The 23,465-nt window shown below is 41.3% G+C and overlaps 1 protein-coding gene and 1 long non-coding RNA gene across 4 annotated transcripts in view; both read right to left on the bottom strand.

The window, feature by feature from the left end:
- Window positions 1-23,465, bottom strand: part of LOC309637082 (uncharacterized protein) — a 116,882-nt gene that overhangs the window by 74,795 nt on the left and 18,622 nt on the right. The window lies entirely within an intron of this gene.
- LOC309637124 lies at window positions 1,775-17,590 on the bottom strand. The gene is made up of 2 exons (XR_014250426.1): window positions 12,488-17,590; window positions 1,775-11,916 (listed from the first exon to the last, which is right to left on the bottom strand). It is a non-coding gene; the product is annotated as an uncharacterized lncRNA (long non-coding RNA).

The raw sequence follows: 23,465 nt of genomic DNA, 5'->3' as shown, positions 1-23,465 counted from the left end.
ATGGGAGCTAGAAATGCCACCTTTGTTGCTAATAAAGGCAAACTTGGTAGATCTAGCTGGTTGAGGGGGCAAACGGGTCTCCTGGACCCCCGAGTCAGGTGGCCATGACCATGCCATCACAGGCAGGGTAGACCAGCAGGCTTTGCACATGGAGGTAATGGTGGAGGGCCTGCCCAAGTACGATGGGTGTCACCGGCAGGGGGCAGAAGGCAAATGGGCTCCCGGCCATCAGCTGATCTTTAACAGAGGAAAGAAACCAGTAGGAGCTAAGCCGGCATGCCCATGTGTTCTCCCCAAAACACCAGGCAGATAAGTCTGCTCCCCTTCGCTGGGGCAGAGAGAGTAAGGGGAGAGAGAGAAGCAAGAGATACACCGACTGAGCTCCCTCCACGAGAGAGGAGTGACCAAGAAGGAAGCGAGGCTCTGACCACCCTATCCGCCTCCTCCAGTGCCCACCCTCTCCTCCAGAGTTACAGAATCTCAGAGGATGGGGCCACTCTTGCCCGCAGATAAGAACCAGCCCTCCTCTGCCTCTGCCTCATCAGACCATCTCCTCATTCACTGCCCTGGATTTGGAAGATGCGTGTGCTGCAGAGAGGGTCTCATTCACTGTCTTGGGGGGGGGGCGGGGGGTAGGGTGGGGGTGGGATGCAAGATGGGAGTTCTAGAAATCTTCTTTTCTGACTGGTGAATTAGAGCTCATGACCTGCAAGGAGGTTAAAAAAGACCCAGAGAACCTGGTGGATGGGGGTCAAAGGACATTTTCTAAAGTGACCAAGGACCGTGCCAGTGTTCTGGACACCTCTTCGCTCCAATGACAATGATTATGCACCTGTGTAAACTAGGCATAGTAATTACATCAAAAAGTTATGAAAATCATACAAGAGAATTCAGAGTTCTTAACTATGATATTACAATACCATGCACCACTCACAGATTTGTGGCAAGCAGCCTTGATGCTATTAGTGGTAAATTAGACACATAAACTAGAGTGAACATCACTTGTATAACTTGTATGTACTTCAATGTACCCTCTGGGGTAAGACAAGGGTGATAGTATGATTAGTACCACTGGGACTGCTCATTACCCACAGCCAATCTTATCTATGCCTATAATCTGTGTAAATTTGAAAGTCATCTGTCTTGGAAACAGAAGGAAAAGAATCATGGAAATAATATATGTAAAATAGCTTTGTAAACTAGAATGTGAGTTTATATGCTAGGAGTAATTTACTGCCATTATCATTATTATGCAACTGGAAAGGAAAAGGCTTTTACTTTCAGTCTGGAGCCTGGATGAAGAGGAAGCCCTCCCAGATCACTCCCACCCACATCTGATTCAGATGATCCCAAAAATCTGCCCCGAACCCATCTAGTGTTTGATGATCTGGATCCTCTACCTATTGGCCACTGTTTTATGTGTAGTCCGGGTGTCAGCTGAGACCTCCCCACCCCCCAAATATAGGTAAACTTGACCAAAATCACCAGCTCTCCACCTGTGGGACTACAGAGCCTCTAATTTCCCTGAGTTCCCCACATCTGGTTAATTCCCAGTCCCCATTGTCTTTGGCCTGCATCCATACTGGCTATGTCCATCCTGCTCTGTGTCACCCAGGACACAAAGCTTAGGCCCTCCGTGGAAGGTCCACCATGAGGTCAGGGACTGGGTCTTGAGACTGACTGTAAGTAGCCCAGAGTTCAGTTTGGTCAATGCCATCGTTACAGTCGATTCTCGTGATCCACAGTAGTCACGTTCCATAAAGTCAGTTAGAACACCGAACCTTGGTCCCAAAGGGAGATAACAGTGTTAGGTTTTGTGAGCCTCTGGTCACCGTATTTTCATCAACTCATCAATACATCACCTTGCTTTATCCTCATTTCTGTTTAAAGACACCTTATTTAATATCATCGTTGGTTCATTAACATTGAACTCACAGCCAACAGCATTATAAACTCATGCCTGATCGGAGCTTATCTAACACGTGTTTCTCCATAAGGCACATCACAGACTTCTGTGCTCAGGACACCCGACAGCACTGTAGCACCACACGTGGGGGCCCTTTTAAACAGCGAAATCACCAACAAAAAGCACAAAAAAATGCAGAAAAAAGGTGGCACAAAAGGGCCCACGAGAAAGAACACTTGTTTACAGGCTGAGAGCTGAAACAAGAAGGCAAAGTGTTGCCTTGTGCAACCTCCACTGAGAATGTGCACATCAAGCAACTCAAATTTCTCACCACTCAGCACATGTCTGTGAATAGCCAAGAAAGCGCCTTGAGTATCCATTGTGGGGTCACACATTTTAGCAAGTAGGCAAATTTGCAGACATGGAATGCACCCATGATGAGGACTGACTGTCCGTGTGTGCTGGGGAGTACTACACAGCCATAAAAAGGAACAAACGATGGTGCGGGCAACGGTCCCGAAGACTCTCAGAGGTGTTGTTCCGAGTTGGTCTCAAAGCTTCCACACTGTATGGTTCCACTTATATGATATTCTTGAAAAGCCAAAACCATAGTGATGGAGCACATACCAGTTGATGCCAGAGGACAGAGGTGGGGGGCAAGTACGGCTTTAATAAAAGGATAACTCGAGGGAATTGGGGAATTGGGGGTGGCGGCAATGAAACTGTTCTATATCCTGATGGTAGTGGTCGTAACTTAAATCTCTACAAGTATTAAAATTCATAAACTGTACATCAAGAGCAAAAAGTTCATGTTATTGTATGATGAGTTAACAAATAAAATAAATATGTAAGCAAATAGCATAATAATGAGTAACCAGAGAGGCAACACCCTGTCTCCAGTCTGAACTGCCTTGCTGCACGGAATAGGGCCCCACGAGAAGGTGAATGTGGCCATCTGAGGCCCTTCTGTAGTCCTAGTGGCCTTGTTGGAGGAAAGAAAGCGGCCACCTACATGCTTGGGTTATAGCCTCATGCCCCGTGCAGGTGACTCCTACAGCCTGCTAGTCACCAGAAGAGGGTCACCAGCACAGTCCAGAGGCTTCTCAGCCACTTTCCGATCATGGGCTCCTCTGTGAGAAGACTCCCCACTCCTCCAGGGTCCCCAGGGCATTGGCTTTATGTCCACATGCAGAGATTGCCCCTTAGAAGTTAGTGTTGCCCCTAGCAACCAGCTCTCTCTCCAAACTGCTTTGAATACTGACTGCCTTAGGAAGACTGCTCCTCGGAACCAATTTCTAAAAGACCTCCTATCACTATGTGAACAAAACATTTTTAAACAGAAAATTTAACAAGGTTTTAAAACAAAGATTCATCTTTTTCATCATCTTCTGACTATATGTTTGCTGAGTGGCTTGAGGGCGACTTGCTGTTCTTTCCAAAGGAAGAAAGGGGGAATGATGGTGGCAGATCGTGACATGCTACCTGTTCTGAGAGACCTATGAGAGATAAAATAGAGATAATATGATGTCTCTACACCTAGTGATGTCCACTAGTATGGGTGTTGGCATACAGTAGGTGCTTAATAAGTCCCAGGAAATCAAGACAAGTTCCCAAGTATAAAAGAGTTGTACATTATAATTATTAAAACACAGACATGCCTATTGAATATCATCAATAAACATTGCTGGTACCCAGTAAGACCCATACACAAAGATGAGTTTAATGAATAAATAAGATATGGACCACAACTTCCGAGGTCTCCAGGTCTAGTGGAGAGAAAGGTATGCATAAATAATTGTACTATCAGGCAGTGACACTTGATGCTAGAATAAAATATAAGAACATGCTATGGGGAAATGGGTAGGGAGGAGTGCATTAATCAAGGTTCTTTGGTTGCAAGTGACAGAATCTCAACTCAAATGAACAGAAACAAAACAGCCAATGCATTGGTTCACATAATTTGAAAGGACCTGGGTGTATCCAGAGACTCAAATGGATGTTGATAGAAAATTCTGTTCTTCTGCAATCCTTTGTCCTCTGCCTTCATGAAAGAAGTCTTTAGTTTGAACATGAATCTGGCTTGAATCCCAGCTCTACTGTTTACTAGCCTGAGCTTTTTTGAGCTGCAGCTTCCTGATTTGTAAAATGGGAATAATAATACCTACCTCACAGATGGCAGTTGAGGGTTAAAGGTAAATTATAACTGTAATTGTCATTGTCAGACAAATCCTGTATCCCCTTTTCAGCTCAACGAACTTATCTTCTAATCCCTAAGTACTCATCCATCCATGCATCCATCCATGCATCCATCCATCCATCTACTCAATATGTATTAAACACCTGCTCTGTTCCAGGCAATACGCTATACACTGAGAATATTGGTATTAATAAGGTAGGCTCCCCTACCCTCCAGTTACTTACAGGTAAGTGAGTGATAAGACAAACAAATATGAAACACAAAATGTGAGGAAGTGCATAGGAGAAGTACAAATAATCCCTAACATCTGTATAGTGTTTTCATTCTTAAAGAACACTTTTACACCCAGTCACTGCACTAAAGTCTTATAAAAATCTCATGAAATATATTATCATTCTATCCTGCTAATGAGAAAGCTGGGGCAAGTTTTCAGCAATATGACTAAAATGCTCACAGTTGGTGGGAGGTAGGAACAAGTTCTCCTTTCTGTGATGTTATGCTCGTGTGGAACATAAAAGATTGACTGGGAGGAGGGGAAAAGAATATTTGTTTTGACATTATTTTGAAATACAGTGACCAATAAAGAAGCTATAACCAAACTGAGGAAAGTAGGAAAGAGTGAACCAAATGACACAAAGCACTGCCATCGTGAACAAGAGCAGAAGAGCTGGTGCGTCAGCACAAGCAGTCTGCCATCTGGGTAGAAAAGTCTAGATCAGAGCAGGAGTAGTGGAATCACACCAAAGTGCTCACATTTTCCTTTTCAATCTTGAGAGAAATTCTGCAGATTTTTGCAGGACCATAGAACTCTGAGAACTATGACACAATACGGAACCTCATGTCTATTGCATTTCTCATATTTACATATTATCTTTTGGGGACATTAAGATGGCCTTCGGCTTCTGCCCGCTCAGTCCCCAGTGGAGGGGGACCTTTATTGGAGGCAAATACCGTAAGTGATTTTCCCAAGGTAACAAAGTCAGCAGGCAGAAAACGTGGAAGTTGAACCCAGGTCTTGAGATGTCAGTTCTGGTGGCTTGTCAGTCACATGAGGCTGCTCTCCATACCAGATGCCAGAGGCAGGAAAGGACTCCTGAGTTCCTCTGTGCCCCAGCTGGATCTGACCTGCCTTGAAGAATTTCCCATCATGATCTGAATCATTTCCTCCTCTTTCCCTTTCTCCCACCAGGGTGAAACTGACCCATTTCTCCAGGTCCCTTAACTCAGAGGAGTGAGGTGATGGGTGCCTCCCCACCGTGTTGGATCAGCAGGGGAGAGATTGGGTGGGGACTTGGATTCAGGGCTCCCAAAAGGCTGCCTGCTCCAGCCATAGGCAGAGTGACGTCTGCTGGCAGTGCCAGGGCACCCTGGCAATGTCAGAATCAGAACACCTTCTGCCACCGGGCAGGGCTGCCACCACCTGGACCAAGGGTGGGGCTTGGAGGATTGGAATAGCATAGCACTTCGCAGCCAGTTGCCTGGGTTTGAATCCCAGCTCTGCTACCTCCTAGGTGTATGACCTCAGCAAGTCCCTTAACTTTCCTAGACCTCGGTTTTCTTATCCACAAAATAGGGATGATGATAGTGATAATAACATTTGTGCTACAGGATTGTTGTAAGGCACAAATGAGTTTATCATGCAAATATATTCTGTCAACCTTATGGGTATGTAAATGATTACTTTTGTTAGCTTTGTTTTTATTGCTGACAGGTGAGGGTCAGCGGAGGAGAGTCTGAGTGTCCTCAGAGATCCCACTGGGAACTTCCAGAAACTTCCTGGGATAGATAGAGCAGAAAAGCTTTGTGCAAAGTAAAATCATAGAGTCCCATAACTGGGGGCAACAGAAAATTTTGGTCTTTGGGCTCGCTTTTTTTTAATCCCAGAAAAAAACTGTAAAATAGTTGTAGAAGAAAGAGTAGATAAAATGGAGGAATAAATGGGACATTTTCCCAGCTGGGCAGGAGGATGCTGATTGAGTACAATCAATGCCACCAGCCCGCTAACGAGACCCAATCAGGCGGGGCGATTAGAGATATTCTTCAGAGAAAGAAGCCTGACAGCTGCAGGAAAGTTTCTGCCTTCCTAGAAAAGGGGGAGTGGGAGAGACAGGCAGAGTGGTGTGGCAGAAGGGAGAGGGAGGGAAGTGAGGAGAGGGAATCAACAAAGCATCAGCACCACCCAGCTCTCCCTTGAAGTCAAAGAAGAGTGAAGAAGGCAGAGAGGAGAGAGAAGGGTAAAGCCTCGGCAGAATCTGCTGCTGCCTGCATTTTCTCAGACGTTGATTTTCATAGTCCTTCCCACTAACTTCCCTCCTCCTGCTGGACTAAGGAATCCTGGGCTAAATGACAGTGTGCATTGAGATAGGTGTGTCTTGTGCCCCTAACAAGGATCACAGCTCACATCTGCAAAGCCGATTACAGGTCACAAATCTCCTTCATGTACAAAATCTCATTTTGACCTCACATAAACCTTTGAAGATGGTATTTTTAATAAATTCCCCACTCGAAGGGTGACTTCAGTACAGTTCATTTCACTATGTATTTATTGAGCACCTACTTAACATGCAGCATTTGTGTTAGCATTGAATAAAACAGTGGCTTCTCGCAGGGAGTTCCTAGTCTAGTAAGAGAGCCGTATATCAGTTCAATATTGTGCGGTAACTATTCCTTTCAGCAGAATGACAACTAATAGATGCAGGAGGAATTAGTTAAAAAATCATCATTTAGCAAATTTCAAAGTAATAATTGAAATTTTAGGCAAGAACCATTGGGATGATAAAACCACGGGGTAAAAATTTGGTAAGGACTAGGATATTTACAAAGTATCTCCCCATAGATTACTTATTAATTACAAAGGAAGAAATGATAAACTTCCAGTAGCGAAACCTAGAAGGCAGCACTTAACAAAGTGATTAAAGTAAACAAGACCAAGAACAGCACAAAGAGGTACCGTGTGCCTTTTGATATGATGCACTGAAAAGGACACAACATAATTTATGGAGTACACCTGCTAAAAATGTTGACTCTGAAATTAACCAGGAGGAAACCATCACCATATCCAAACAGGGCGACAGTCTACATAGCCACTGTCCTGCACTCTTCAAAACTGTCAACATCATGAAAGGTCAAGAAGGGCTAAAGAACTATTCCAGATTAAAGAGACTGAGGAGATCTCACAACTGAATGCAATGTATGATACTGGATTAGGTCCCGTATCAGAAAAAGAATTGCTCTAAAGGACATTTTGAGGATAATTTGGTGATGTTTCAATATGCCTGTATAAGAGCAGAAGCCTGTTGGGAGTGGGTAGATAAGTGAGTGGCAGAATTCAACTGCCTACTTGACATCCATACACTGATGTCTAAAAGATTTCTCATCATTAGTTCTTGATTCTTCCCACCTCCAAACCTGTAACTATCATATTTTCCATGTGAGTCGTCACCAGCATCTACCCAGTTGCTCAAGCCAAACAGCTAGAAGACATCTTTGTTTCTTTCTGCTACCTCCACAGCCAATCAATCTACCAGCAATTCCTGTTGACTCTACCTTCAAAGGATATCCCACACTGACCCACTGCTTCTCACCTCTACTGCTACAACTCTGGTCCAAGCCACTACCATCTTATGGGAGTACTACAACAATAATCTCTTCATTTTTTGCCAAGTCATCTTTAACACAGGGGCTAAAGAAATTTTCTTTACTTGTAAATCAATACAGGTACTACCCTGCCTAAACCTCTCCACAGTTCCTACTGAGCTTAGAGTAAAATCCTGAAACCTTCTATCTCCTCCCTGAAAGAAACCCTTATCTCCTGTGGTCTCAGTGCTGAGCTTTCTGAAAATCAAACCCAGACTTGTATCCTGTGAGTGGCTGAGTTATTGCACAAATTGTATTCCCAACCTTGCAGGGTGTCTTCCGGTAAAGTTAGGACATGGATTGAGAAGAAATGGGATCCTGAAAATTGGACTGGAGACATATGAGAGGATCCCAATGAAGCTAAGGACCCCTACATTCTGCGAAGTCCTTTTTGTAGAAGCAGCTCTTACATTTCCTGCCTCAGGAGGTTTGCCCTTCTTTGCCTGAAGAACTTGTAATGGCCTTTCCTAAGGCGGTTCCCTTGCAAGGCACTGTTGACTCTCCTCAGGACCCCTGCCAACGCTCTTTGCTTCCAAACCCATAACTAGACATAACTAGACTCAAATCTCAATAGGTGCCAAAAGGTACAAAAGGTGAACTGTGAGGAGTTTCACTAAACATCACAAGAACTGCACTATTTTTCCAATTTACACAGATAGAAATCTGGGGAATGTGTGTGGAGATGAATATTAACTGTGGGATCAAGGTGAAAGGAACATGAAATTGGGTCAGGCCAAATTTATTGATTTGGGCCCACTAAGCAGAGATTCTGCATTCAAGTTTAGCTTCAAAGGTTTGGAAAGGCTCTGTCAGTTTGTTTGGTTAGTTGACTGAAACATGGACCCAAACATGGCCTACATTAAATTAAATTGAAATGCCAAAACTGCCTTGGTATACAGTAGAGGAAGGTATCTGAAGACTTAGGGAGATGGGAATATTAAAGTGAATTTATCATGTAAGACCTGTTCATCCACCCCAGGAGGGTCTAGAGGATACACCTTTACCCATAACTATGAGAAATAAATTTATGAGAAAAGTCCCAGCATCATTAAAGAGTTCATTAGTCACCCTTCTTTGTAGGTTGGAAATTACAGTGGGAACTGCTACCATTGAACTGGGATCTCTAAATGTATTGGGCATAATGGAATACTGGGTGGCAGAGCCCAAGCAGTGGCATTAGTTGCCAAAGACCAGGTGGGCATGGTTACTGTAGTGAGCAGCAGAGTCAAAGCAGTAATCAGAATATTTCTGACTCTCAGAGACCCATGGCATTGGCTAGCTGATCATGGCGTCCCTAGAAAAGAAATGGATGTGCAGTCTACTAAATTCTTACTTGATCGATGTAAACAGAAGAGTTCTAGGTCCAATGAACAAAAGTCTAATATGAAAGACAAAAACATGGTTACAGCCCCTCAGTCAATCCTAGACTTGAACCAGTTTATAGACTTAGAATACTTTGAATGAAAGGGAGCTTGGATCCACTTTGCCACATTGCCGAAAACCTATACTGTTAGTCTTCTTCCCAGCCTTCTCCAAAGGGATCTACAGACATTTAGCAGGGTAATTGCTCTTTGGGGGAAGAGAAATAATCACATCTTTCAGGGATTATTAGACATTGGCTCTAAATTGACACTAATTCCTGGAGACCCAAAACGTGTGGTCCACCAGTCAGAGCAAGAGCTTATCCATGGAGGTTTAGTTCAGGTCCCTGTCATAGTGGGACCAGTGGGTCCTTGAACGCTCAGTGAATCCTTGAACCCATCCTGTGGTTATTGCCCCATCTCTGGAATGCATAACTGGAATACATGCTCAGCAACTGGTAAAATCCCCACATTGGTTCTTTATCCTGTAGAGAGAGGGCTGTTAGAGTAGGAAAAGCCAAGGGGAAGCCACTAGTACTGCCACTACCTACAGAAGTAGTAAAACAAAAGTACTACAGCATCCCTGGAGGAAATGCAGAGATGAATGCTACCATTAAGGACTTGAAAGATGCAGGTGTAGTGATTCCCATCACATCCCCGTTTAACTTACCTAAGCAAAAAACAGATGGATCTTGGAGAATGACAGTGAATTATCGTAAACTTACTCAGGTGATGACTTCAATTGCAATCAGATGTGGTTTTGTTGCTTGAGCAAATTAATATATCCCCTGGTACCTAGTACATAGCTATTGAGCTGGCAAAGGCTTTTTTCTCTATACCTGTTAGTAAGGACCACCAGAAGCAGTTTTTCTTCAGCTAGCAAGGCCAGCAATATACCTTTACTGTCCTACCACAGGGGTATAGCAACTCTCCAGGCATATGTCATAATTTAGTCCACAGGGAATTTGATCACCTTTCCCTTCCATAGGACATTACACTGGCCAATTGTATTGACAATATTATGCTAATTAGACCTGGTGACGAAGAAGTAGCAACTACCCTAGATATATTGGTAAGACATTTGCATGTCAGAAGATGAGAAATAAATCCCACTAAAATTCAGAAGTTTCCTACCAGTAAAATTTCTAGGAGTCCAGTGATGTGGTGGTGTATGTCTACATATCCCTTCTAAAGCAAAGGATAAATTGTTGCATCTGACCCCTGCTACCACTAAAAAAAAATAATGGCATAACACCTGGGAGGCCTCCTTGGATTTTAGAGCCAATGTATCCCTCATTTGGGTGTGCTACTCTAACCCATTTACCAAGTGACCTAAAATCTACTAGTTTTGAGTAGGACCCAGAACAAGGGAAGACTCTGCAACAGATCCAGGCTATTATCCAAGCTCTCCTGCAGGTTAGGCCATATGATCCAGAAGATCCAATGGTGCCTGAAGTGTCAGGAGAGGACAGAGATGCTGTTTGGAACCTTTGGTGGGTGCCTATAGGAGCCTTAGACTATGGAGCAAAGTCTTGCCATCTTTTCGCAAAACTATCCTTTTGCGAAACTACTTTTGGCTTGCTACTGGGCCTCAGTAGAGGCTGAACACCTAACCATGGGCCACCAAGTTACCTTGCATTCCACTTGAGGTGCCATCATGGACTGGGTGTTATCTGACTCACCAAGAAATAAAGTGGGGTGTATAAACCATCACTCTATTACAAAATAGAAATGGTATATATGAGATCAGGCTCAAGCAGGTCCTAAAGTCACAAGTAAGTTGCATGAGGAAACAGTCCAAGTGCTCAAGACCCCTACTCCTTCTACGTTCATTTCTTTCCCCAGGCCCGCACCTTGGCCTCATGGGGAGTTGTCTATGGCCAGCTAACTGAGGAAGAGAAAACTCAACCTAGTTTACAGATGGTGCCTGTGTACATGATACACAGGCACCACCTCAAAATGGACAGGTATAGTATTAAAAGCCCCCTTTCTGGAACATCTCAGAAGGACAGTGGTGAGAAATCCTCCCAGTGGGCAGAACTTCAAGCTGTGTACCTGACTGTTCATGTTGCCTGGAAAGAGAAATGGTCAGAGGTACAAGTCCATACCAATTCTTGGGCTGTAGCCAATGATTTGGCTGGGTGGTCAGGGACCTAGAAGTAACACAATTAGGAAATTAATGACAAGGATATCTTGACAATTGCAGTGTCAGTGGTAGTGGAGGTGAAAGTCTGAACGGAGCGAGTGTTAAGACCGAGGGGAGAAGAACTGACACCACAAGTCACAGATAATACCTTCAAGGTTCTGCTGCAAACAGGAGCAGAGAGAAGTGCAGTGGTGGATGGCAGTGGGAGTGGGTAAAACAGAGGGGAAGTAGGAAATGTTACTAATTATTTTAAGATACAGTAAAGACTGATTTATCCAAAAAAAAAAAAAAGGAAGAAAATTAATGACAAGGAGGTTTGGGAAATAGGTATGTGAATAGACCTCTCTGAATGGGCAATAATGTGAAGGTAGCTGTGTCCCATGTGAGTACTCACCAAAAGGTAACCTCACCAGAGGATATTTTTTTTTTTAAGTTTAATTTTTATTTATTTATTTATGGCTGTGTTGGGTCTTCGTTTCTGTGTGAGGGCTTTCTCCAGTTGCGGCAAGCGGGGGCCACTCTTCATCGCGGTGCACGGGCCTCTCATTATCGTGGCCTCTCGTTGCGGAGCACAGGCTCCAGACGTGCAGGCTCAGTAATTGTGGCTCACGGGCCTAGTTGCTCCGCGGCATGTGGGATCTTCCCAGACTAGGGCTCGAACCCATGTTCCCTGCATTGGCAGGCAGATTCTCAACCACTGCGCCACCAGGAAAGCCCCCCCACCAGAGGATATTTTAATAATTTAGTAGATAGGATGACCACTCTGCAGATACAGGCAGCTTCCTTCCTCATGGCTAAATGTGCTCATGAATAAAGTGGCCATCATGCAGAGATGGAGGTGATGCACGCCCTCAGCAACATGGACTTCCACTCACTAAGGCTGACAAGACTACAGCCACTGCTGAGTGCCCAATCTGCCATCAGCAAAGATCAGCACTAGTCCTTGATATGGCACCATTCACCAGGATAATCAGCCAGCTACCAGTGGCAGATTAATTACATCGGGCCACTTTCATTATGGAAGGTGCATCTTTTGTTCTTACCAGAACAGACCCTTACTCTGGACAAGGATTTATCTTCTCTGCCCCCAATGCTTCTGACAAAACTACCATTCATGGATTTATAAAATTCGTATCTACCATCATGGTATTCTACACAGCATTGCTTCTTATCAAGGGACTCACTTCACAGTAAATTAAGTGCAATAATGGGTCCACACTCATGGAATTCACTGATATTACCATATTCTCCATCATCCTAAAGCATCTGACTTGATAGAACAGTGGAACAGCCTTTTGAAGACTCAGTTATGGTGCCAGCTAAGTGGAAATACCATGTGGAGCTGGAGCAAACTTCTCCAGAAGGTTGTTTGTGCTCTTGAATCAGCATCCCCTATATGGTGCTGTTTTTCCCATAGCCAGGCTTCATGGATCTAGGAAGCAAAGAATGGAAATGGGAGTGGCTCTATTAGCTATTACCCTAGTGATCCACTAGATGTTTAGTGGATTCATAGATCTTCTAGTTTGCTTCCTTTCCCTGTGACTTTAGGGTCTGCTTGTCTAGAGATCTTAGTTCCAAAGAGAAGAATGCTTCCACTAGGAGACACAACAATGATTTCGTTGAATTGGACCACGCAGCCACTTGGGGATCCTCACATCTCTGAATCAACGAGCAAAGAAGTGGGATGCCATACTACTGGGATGATTGATCCTAATTTTTAAGGGAAACTGGGTTGCCACTACACAATGGAGGTAAGAAAAAAGTACGTCTGGGATACAGGAGATCCTTTAGGACTCTTAGCACTTCCGTGTGCTGTGATTAAAGTCAATGGAAAACTGCCACAACTCAGTTCAAGCAGGACTGCTAATGGCCCAGACACTTCAGGAATGAAGGTCTGGGTCACTTGACGAGGCAAAGAAGTAAGACAAACTAAAGTGCTTGTTGAGGACAAAAGGAATGTAAAATGAACAGGAAAAGATAATTAGGCATACCATCTATGATCACGTGACCAGTTTTAGAAACAAGGATTATAATAGTTATGAGTATTTCTTCCTTATTTTGTTATGAAATATAGATATAATATTTGTATAAAATATTTTAATATAGATATTTAAATTTACTTTTAAATGTATATTATATTTTAAATAAATATATTTACAATATAGCATATTATAATTTATAATAATATGGAATTAATATTTATATCTATTATTAATATAAATATATAAACATAGTATACAGTATTTTCCTTCTCTTATCCCCTTATCATCTAACATCAGATGTATTCATAACAGTCAACTTTATATCTCAGTATTTAAGATACAAGACGAAGAAGAAGAGTGACCACCCATCCAAGGACTTTGAAGTCTCTTCTGGGGAAAATGCTGGTATGTTTTTGGTTGTTCTCAGGATAGTTGTAACATGTTAGATAGAAGTAGGACACTGTTACTGTCTTTATTTGTATATTAAATATGTCTGAGATGTGTATGGGTGCCAAGCTGGCAGGGGGTGGTCTGTGATGGTCATTTTGACATGTCATCTTGGCTAGGCTGCAGTCCTCAGCTGTTCAATAGAGCACTGATCTAGATGTTGGTGTAAAGATGTTTTGTGGATATGATTGAAGTCCATAATCAGTAGACTTTAAGTAAGAAAGATTATCCTAGATAATCAGAGTAGGTATAACTTAATCAGTTGAAAGGCCTTAAAAGCAGGACTGCAGCTTCCCTGACAGAAGAAGAAATTCTTCTTGTAGACAGCAGCTTTAGCTCATGGCTAAGTCTTACAGCTCACCCTTCCTGGTAGCCTCCCTACAGATTCCAGACTTGCCTAGCCAGCCCCCACGATCATGTATGCCAATTCCTTATAATAAATCTCTTGATATGTATTTCCTACTTATTCAGCTTCTTTGATTGAACCTTCACTAATAGAATTGGGGGATCATAGGATTTTAAATGACATAGGACAGGTATCAGCACTTAACCATCAACAGCAAAATGGATGTAATTACCAAAAGAGTTTGCAAGGTCTGAGGCAATTGGGGGTGGGGAGGGGGAGGTGGGGGACGGGCGCTGAACTGCAGGGATCTGTGGTATTGGCTAACTGATCATGGAGAAAAAGAAAGCTCCCTATGGTATCATGCTGCTTTTATAATTTTTTTTAAAAATCAAGTGCTGGAAAGCAGAAGGCTGCCATCAGCTGCCACAGTGGAAATTTCTAGGCCTTCATCCAATTTTCAGATTGGGTATACCCAGAGCTCATAGATGAAGTGGAGTCTGTGTCATATTGTGGAAAGATCCTACAATGTCATCACAAGTATATACAGCCTGTACTACCGCAATCCTTCCCCAGAGTGATATAAGGCATTTGCCAGGATGATTGTGCCCCAGGAGAAAGGAAATATCTTAATTGTTCAAGGACCATTAGATACAGGATTTCAGCTGACTCTGATGCCAGAGAACCCAAAATGCCATCACAAACCTCTGATTAGAGTAGAGGTCTGGGGGTGGGGTGTGGCCAAAGTGGCAGAGTAGGAAGACCCTGAGCTCACCTCCTCCCATGGGCACACCAAAATTACAACTATTTACAGAGCAACTATTGATGAGAAAGAGCTGAAGAGTATCAGAAAAATATCTTCTACAACAAAAGATATAAAGAAGGAAGAAAACAAGATGGGTAGAGGGACAGAGATGTGGTATAGTCAAGACCCATACCCCCAGGTGAGAAACCCACAAATGGGAGGATAATTACAATTGCAGAGGTTCTCCCCAGGGAGTAAGGGATCCAAGGTCTGTATCAGGCTCCCCAGCCCAGGGGTCCTGCAACAGGAAGATGAGCCCCCAGAACCTTTGGCTTTGAAGTCCAACAGGGCTCACTTTGGGTAGAGCCAGAGGACTGTAGGAAATAAAGACTCCACTCTTAAAGGGTGCACACAAGATCTCATATGTTCTGAGACCCAGGATAGAAGCAGTAATTTGAAAGGAGCTTGGGTCAAACCCACCTGTTGATCTTGGAGAGCCTCCCAGGGAGGCAGGAAGCAACTGGAGCTCACCTTGGGGACATAGACACTGGCAGAAGCCATTTTGGGGGAGTTTCTACTACCACAAGAACACTGGTGCTGGCAAGCACCATTCTGGAATCCTCCCTCTGACTTTTTAGCACCAGGACTTGGCCCAACCCCCCAGCCTGTCAGCACCAGTACTGGGACATCTCGTACCAACCAGCTAGCTGGGTGGGGACACAGTCCCACCCACCAGCAGGCAGGTTGCCTTAGGAACACCTGAATTCCCAAAGAACCCAGAACCCAGTCACATCCACCAGTGGGCCAACACCAAATCCAGTACCCCCAGGGCCCTGCAACCACAGACCCGAGAACCCAGCTTCACCCACCAGTGAGCTGGCACTAGGCCCAGAACCCCCCTTGACCCCTACTCTGCCCACCAGTGGGTCAACACCAGCCCTGGGACCCTCTAGGGCCCCATAACCACCCACCCCAGGACCTAGCTCCATCTACTAGTGGGCCAGCACTAGCCCCGGGACACCTGGGGCTCTGCAGCCAGTTGCCTCATAACCCAGCCCTGTCCACCACTGACCAGCAGCCTCAACACAAGGCAGGGCCTGGCAACCAACAAGACCACGGGCCATCCATGCCTACCAGACTGCCCACAGTAGTCAGCCCACTACAACAGAAGGGCCCATGCAGCCCACATCGGGCACAATCCTACAGCATATAGCTCTAGTGGTCAGAGGGGAGTGCACTGCTGGGATGCATAGCACATCTCATATAAAAGGCCACTTCTCCAAGATCAGGAAACCTAACCAACTTTCCAAATACATAGAAATAAAAATAACAAATTAGGCAAAATGAGGTGACAGAGAAATATGTTCCAAACGAAAGAACAAGATAAAACCACAGAAGAACTAAATGAAGTGGCGATAAGCAACCTACCCAATAAAGAGTTCAAGGAAATGATCATAAAGATGCTTAAAGAATTCAGGAGGAAAATGGATGAATAGAGTGAGAAGTTAGAAGTCTTTAACAGAGATAGAAAATATAAAGAAGAACAAAATAGAGCTGAAGAATACAATAACTGAAATAAAAACTATACTAGGAGGAATAAACAGTAGATTGGATGATTCAGAGGAATAGATCAGCAAACTGGAAGACGGAGTAGTGGAAATCACTGAAGCTAAACAGAAAAAAGAACTTTAAAAATTAGGACAGTATAAGAGACTTCTGGGACACCATCAAGTGTACTAACATTTATATTACATAAGTCTCAGAAGGAGAAAAGAGAGAAAAGGGTGGGAGAAAACATATTTGAAGTGATAATAGCTGAAAACTTCCCTAACCTGGGAAAGGAAACAGACATCCAGGCCCAGGAAACACAGAGAGTCCCAAACAGGATCAACCCAAAGAGGATCACACCAAGACACATTGTAATTAAAATGGCAAAAATTAAAGATTAATAGAGAATATTAAAAGCAGCAAGGGAAAAGCAACAAGTTATGTACCAAGGAACTCCCATAATGCAATCAGCTGACTTTTCAGCAGAAACTCTGCAGACCATAAGGGAGTGGCATGATATATTTAAAGTGATGAAAGGGGAAAACCTACAACCAAGTATATTCTACCCAGTAAGACTTTCATTCAGATTTGAAGGAGAGATCAAAAGTTTTACAGAGAAGTGAAAGCTGAAAGAATTCAGCACCACCAAACCAGCCTTACAAGAAATGTTAAAGAAACTTATCTAAGTGGAAAAGGAAAGGCCACAACTGGAAATAAGAAAATCATGAAAGGAAAAAATCTCATTAGTAAAGGCAAATATACCGTAAAGGTACTAAATTAACCACATATAAAGTTAGTTGGAAGGTTAAAAGACAAAAGTAGTAAAATCATCTATGTCACAATAAGTAGTCAAGGGATCCACAAAACAAAAAGATATATGATGTGAAAAACAGTAAATGTGGGGTGGGGGGAGTAAAAATGAAGGGTTGTTAAAATGCATTCGAACTTAAGAGATCAGCAACTTGAAATAATCATATATATGTAGACTGCTATATATAAATCTCAGGGTAGCCAAAAATCTATAATACATACGCACACAAAAAAAGAGAAAGAAATTCAAACATAACACTAAAGATAGTCACCAAATCACAAGGGAAGAGAACGAAAGAAAAAGAAAGGAACAAAAAAGAACTACAAAAACAATTCCCTAAAATTAACAAAATGGCAATAAGTCCATACCTATCAATAATTACTTTAATTGTAAATGGACTAAATGCTCCAACCAAAAGATACAGAGGGGCTGAATGGATACAAAAACAAAACCTATACATATATATATATATATATATATATATATATATATATATACATACTGCCTACAAAATGCAGATCTAAAGACACACACAGTCTGAAAGTGAGGGGATGGAAAAAGGTATTCCACGCAAATAGAAGAGAAAGCTAAGTAGCAATACTTACGTCAAACAAAATAGACTTTAATAAACACAGTTACAAGGACAAAGAAGAATATTACATAATGATCAAGGGATCAATCCAAGAAGAAACTATAACAATATAAATTTATATGTACCTAACAGAGAAGCACCTAAATACATAAAAAATATTAAAAGACACAAAGGGAGAAATTGGCAGTGACACAATAATAGTAGAGAACTTTAATACCCCATTTACATCAATGGGCATATCATTTGGACAGAAAACCAATAAGGAAACACTGGTCTTAAATGACACATTAGACAGGTGGCCTTAATAGATATATATAGAACATTCCATCCAAAAGCAGCAGAATACACACTATTTTCAAGTTCAAATGGAACATTCTGCAGGATAGGTCACATAGCAAGTATCTTTTCTGACTACAATGCTGTAAGACTAGAAATCGACTACAAAAAAACTGCAAAAAACACAAATATGTGGAGGCTAAACAATATGCTATTACACAACCACTGGATCAGTGACGAAATCAAAGAAGAAATCAAAAGATACCTGGAGACAAATAAAAAAAAAAAAAAAAACAATGATCCAAAATCTATGGGACGCAGCAAAAGGAGTTTTAGAGGGAAGTTCATAGCAATACAAGTCTACATCAAGAAACAAGAAAAATCTCAAATAAACAACCTAACCTTACACCTAAATAAACTAGAAAGAGAAGAACAAGCAAAGCCAAAATTTAGTAGAAGGAAAGAAAGCATAAAGATCAGAGCAGAAATAAATGAAATAGAGACTTTAAAAAAATAAGAAAGATCAATAACACTAAAAGCTGGTTCTTTGAAAAGATAAACAAAATTGATAAACAATTAGCCAGACTCATCAAGAAAAAAGAGAGAGGGCCCAAATCAATAAAATCAGATATAAAAAAGAATTTACAATTGAAATCACAGAAATACAAAGGATCATAAGAGATTACTATGAACAATTATATGAGAATAAAATGGAAAACCTAGAAGAAATGGACAAATTCCTTGAGATGTACAATCTCCTAAAACTGAAGCAGGAAGAAATAGAAAATATGAACAGACCAATTATCAGTAATTAAATTGAATCGGGAATAAAAACTCCCAACAAATAAGAGTCCAGGACCAGACAGAATCACAGGTGAATTCTACCAAACATTTAGACAAGAGTTAACACCTAGCCTTCTCAAACTATTCCAAAAAATTGCAGGGGAAGGAGCACTTCCAAACTCATTCTGAGGCCAGCATCACCCTGATACCAAAACCAGAAAAAATAGCACACACACAAAAAAATTACAGACCAATATCACTGATAAACATAGATTCAAAAAATCCTCAACAAGATATTAGTAATCTGAATTCAATGCTACAGTAAAAGGATCATACACCATATTCAAGTGGGATTTATCCCAGGGATGCAAGGAAGCTCAATATCTGCAAATCAATCAATGTGATACACAATGTTAACAAACTGAAGAATAAAAATCCTACGATCATCTCATTAGATACGGATAAAGCTTTTGACAAAATTCAACATCCATTTATGATTAAAAAAAAACTCTCAACAGAGTGGGTATAGAGGGAACATACCTCAACATGATAAAGGCCATATATAATATCATACTCTATGGTGAAAAGCTGAAAGCATTTCCTCTAAGATCAGGAACAAGCCAAGTATGCCCACTCTTGCCATGTTTAGTCAACAAAGTACTGGAAGACCTAGCCACAGCAATCAGACAAGAAAAAGAAATGAAATGAATCCAAATCAGAAAGAAAGAAGTAAGATAGTCACTGTTTGCACATGACATGATACTATATATAGAAAATCCTAAAGATGCTACCAAAAAACTACTAGACTTCATCAATGAATTGGTAAAGTTACAGGATACAAAATTAATATACAGACCAGAGCCTCCCATCAAGCCTCTTAGAGAGCCTCAACCACCAGAGGGCAGACAGCAGAAACAAGAAAAAATACAATCCTGCAGCCTGTGGAACAAAAACCACAGTTACAGAAAGACAGACAAGATGAAAAGGCAGAGGGCTATATACCAGATGAAGGAACAAGAAAAAACCCCAGAAAAACAACTAAATGAAGTGGAGATAGGCAACCTTCCAGAAAAAGAATTCAGAATAATGATAGTGAAGATGATCCAGGACCTCAGAATAAGAATGGGGGCAAAGATTGAGAAGATGCAAGAAATGATTAACAAAGACCTAGAAGAATTAAAGAACAAACAAACAGAGATGACCAATACAATAACTGAAATGAAAACTACACTAGAAGGAATCAATAGCAGAATAACTGAGGCAGAAGAACGGATAAGTGACCTGGAAGACAGAATGGTGGAATTGACGGCTGCGCAACAGACTAAAGAAAAAAGAATGAAAAGAAATGAAGACAGCCTAAGAGACCTCTGGGACAACATTAAACGCAACAACATTCGCATTATAGGGGTCGCAGAAGGAGAAGAGAGAGAGAAAGGACCAGAGAAAATATTTGAAGAGATTATAGTCGAAAACTTCCCTAACATGGGAAAGGAAATAGCCACCCAAGTCCAGGAAGCGCAGAGAGTCCCATACAGGATAAACCCAAGGAGAAACACGCCGAGACACATAGTAATCAAAGTGGCAAAAATTAAAGACAAAGAAAAATTATTGAAAGCAGCAAGGGAAAAACGACAAATAACATACAAGGGGACTCCCATAAGGTTAACAGCTGATTTCTCAGCAGAAACTCTACAAGCCAGAAGGGAGTGGCATGATATACTTAAAGTGATGAAAGGGAAGAACCTACAACCAAGATTACTCTACCCGGCAAGGATCTCATTTAGATTTGATGGAGAAATCAAAAGCTTTACAGACAAGCAAAAGCTAAGAGAATTCAGCACCACCAAACCAGCTCCACAACAAATGCTAAAGGAACTTCTCTAAGTTGGAAACACAAGAGAAGAAAAGGACCTACAAAAACAAACCCAGAACAATTGAGAAAATGATCATAGGAACATACATATCGATAATTACCTTAAACGTGAATGGATTAAATGCTCCAACCAAAAGACACAGGCTTGCTGAATGGATACAAAAACAAGACCCATATATATGCTGTCTACAAGAGACCCAATTTAGACCTAGGGACACATACAGACTGAAAGTGAGGGGATGGAAAAAGATATTCCATGCAAATGGAAATCAAAAGAAAGCTGGAGTAGCTATACTCATATCAGATAAAATAGACTTTAAAATAAAGAATGTTAAAAGAGACAAGGAAGGACACTATATAATGATCAAGGGATCAATCCAAGAAGAAGATATAACAATTATAAATATATATGCACCCAACATAGGAGCACCTCAATACATAAGGCAACTGCTAACAGCTATAAAAGAGGAAATTGACAGTAACACAATAATAGTGGGGGACTTTAACACCTCACTTACACCAATGGACAGATCATCCAAAATGAAAATAAATAAGGTAACAGAAGCTTTAAATGACACAATAGACCAGATAGATTTAATTGATATTTATAAGACATTCCATCCAAAAACAGCAGATTACACGTTCTTCTCAAGTGCGCACAGAACATTCTCCAGGATAGATCACATCTTGGGTCACAAATCAAGCCTCAGTAAATTTAAGAAAATTGAAATCATATCAAGCATCTTTGCTGACCACAACGCTATGAGATTAGAAATGAATTGCAGGGAAAAAAACGTAAAAAACACAAACACATGGAGGCTAAACAATACGTTACTAAATAACCAAGAGATCACTGAAGAAATCAAAGAGGAAATCAAACAATACCTAGAGACAAATGACAATGAAAACACGATGACCCAAAACCTATGGGATGCAGCAAAAGCAGTTCTAAGATGGAAGTTTATAGCTATACAAGCCTACCTCAAGAAACAAGAAAAATCTCAAGTAAACAATCTAACCTTACACCTAAAGAAACTAGAGAAAGAAGAACAAACAAAACCCAAAGTTAGCAGAAGGAAAGAAATCATAAAGATCAGAGCAGAAAGAAATGAAATAGAAACAAAGAAAACAATAGCAAAGATCAACAAAACTAAAAGCTGTTTCTTTGAGAAGATAAACAAAATTGATAAGCCATTAGCCAGACTCATCAAGAAAAAGAGGGAGAGGACTCAAATCAATAAAATCAGAAATGAAAAAGGAGAAGTTACAACAGACACCGCAGAAATACAAACCATCCTAAGAGACTACTACAAGCAACTTTATGCCAATAAAATGGACAACCTGGAAGAAATGGACAAATTCTTAGAAAGGTATAACCTTCCAAGACTGAACCAGGAAGAAACAGAAAATATGAACAGACCAATCACAAGTAATGAAATTGAAACTATGATTTAAAATCTTCCAACAAACAAAAGTCCAGGACCAGATGGCTTCACAGGTGAATTCTATCAAACATTTAGACAAGAGCTAACACCTATCCTTCTCAAACTCTTCCAAAAAATTGCAGAGGAAGGAACACACCCAAACTCATTCTATGAGGCCACCATCACCCTGATACCAAAACCAGACAAAGACACTACAAAAAAAGAAAATTACAGACCAATATCACTGATGAATATAGATGCAAAAATCCTCAACAAAATACTAGCAAACAGAATCCAACAACACATTAAAAGGATCATACACCACGATCAAGTGGGATTTATCCCAGGGATGCAAGGATTCTTCAATATACGCAAATCAATCAACGTGATACACCATATTAACAAATTGAAGGATAAAAACCATATGATCATCTCAATAGAGGCAGAAAAAGCTTTTGACAAAATTCAACACCCATTTATGATAAAAACTCTCCAAAAAGTGGGCATAGAGGGAACCTACCTCAACATAATAAAGGCCATATATGACAAACCCACAGCAAACATCATTCTCAATGGTGAAAAACTGGAAGCATTTCCTCTAAGATCAGGAACGAGACAAGGATGTCCACTCTCACCACTATTATTCAACATAGTTCTGGAAGTCCTAGCCACGGCAATCAGAGAAGAAAAAGAAATAAAAGCAATACAAATTGGAAAAGAAGAAGTAAAACTGTCCCTGTTTGCAGATGACATGATACTATACATAGAGAATCCTAAAACTGCCACCAGAAAACTGCTAGAGCTAATTAATGAATATGGTAAAGTTGTAGGATACAAAATTAATGCACAGAAATCTCTTGCATTCCTATACACTAATGATGAAAAATCTGAAAGCGAAATTATGGAAACACTCCCATTTACCACTGCAACAAAAAGAAAAAAATACCTAGGAATAAACCTACCTAGGGAGACAAAAGACCTGTATGCAGAAAACTATAAGACACTGATGAAAGAAATTAAAGATGATACCAACAGATGGAGAGATATACCATGTTCTTGGATTGGAAGAATCAACATTGTGAAAATGACTATACTACCCAAAGCAATCTACAGATTCAATGCAATCCCTATCAAATTACCAATGGCATTTTTTATGGAGCTAGAACAAATCATCTTAAAATTTGTATGGAGACACAAAAGACCCCGAATAGCCAAAGCAGTCTTGAGGGAAAAAAACGGAGCTGGAGGAATCAGACTCCCTGACTTCAGACTATACTACAAAGCTACAGTAATCAAGACAATATGGTACTGGCACAAAAACAGAAACATAGATCAATGGAAAAAGATAGAAAGCCCAGAGATAAACCCACGCACCTATGGTCAACTAATCTATGA

Source organism: Balaenoptera physalus (assembly GCF_965194825.1).
Source record: "Balaenoptera physalus genome assembly, chromosome: 10".
Lineage (NCBI taxonomy): Eukaryota > Metazoa > Chordata > Mammalia > Artiodactyla > Balaenopteridae > Balaenoptera > Balaenoptera physalus.
This window is presented reverse-complemented; position numbering and strand designations above follow the sequence as displayed.